The 874-nt window shown below is 58.0% G+C and overlaps 1 protein-coding gene across 1 annotated transcript in view; it reads right to left on the reverse strand.

The window, feature by feature from the left end:
* The window catches only part of HOXC13 (homeobox C13), a 4,279-nt gene that overhangs the window by 2,355 nt on the left and 1,050 nt on the right, over positions 1-874 (reverse strand). The gene's annotated exons all lie outside the window — the stretch shown is intronic.

Raw genomic sequence — 874 nt, forward strand, 5'->3', positions numbered from 1 at the left:
GGGGGGGGCTCTTGGAATAGAAATACCCCAGAAGGTATCAGGGCTGCACCACTCGGAATAGGAACTGATGCCCACGACACCCCCATCTTCCCAGGGAATAGATCCGAAACCACTTTTTTTTTTTTTTTTGGCCCCAGATGTGACATTTCCCCTCTTTCTGCTCCTTTCAGTGCTCCCCAGATCAGAAAGTTTGCCCTCTCTCCTGTAACTGGACGGGGGGTGGGGGGTGCACACACGACTAGGATCAGGACCTAGGAAACTGTTTTTTCACCCCAGCCCCCTGCAAATTGTAAATCTTTTTTCCTGCATAGGAAAATCAAGGACTCCCCTCCCATCTTCCAGCCTTCCCACAAGAGCCGCGGAAGCCCAGCCAGTGGAGGAGGGGATCAGGGACACCCTGCTCCACTCACTAGGGCACAGACACCCCGATACACCAGCGTGGTCCCGGTTACTGTGCGCTTCCCGTCCGCCTGCAGGATGGAGGCACCTACAGAGGCACGTTGTACGGGGATTGGGCAACCGCGCCGAGTCCTCGCCCCGCTGCGTGTCGGGCCTTGCTCCGCATCTCCAGGGAGAGGATCCCGGCAGTGCCCCATGGCACGACTGGGAAGCCCCAGGAGCATCCTCCATCGCCCTTCCGCGTGCTGGGGGTCCCGGCGGGCTGTCATTCATCGCGCCGTCCCCAAGCACACGGAGAACCAGGGCTGTATTTTCCCCTTCATCTTCCCTCCCTCTCCCCTCTCCTTTGATCCCACCAATGTTCAGGTCACTTGGCACTCCCGTGATTGCAATAGGATGTGTTGCACTGTCCTGAGACACTATTTGGGGGGGGGGGCACTAGAAAAAAAGGGGGGGGGGGTTTGTTCTTGAGAGA

Source organism: Alligator sinensis, unplaced genomic scaffold (genome assembly GCF_000455745.1).
Source record: "Alligator sinensis unplaced genomic scaffold, ASM45574v1 scaffold1542_1, whole genome shotgun sequence".
NCBI lineage: Eukaryota > Metazoa > Chordata > Crocodylia > Alligatoridae > Alligator > Alligator sinensis.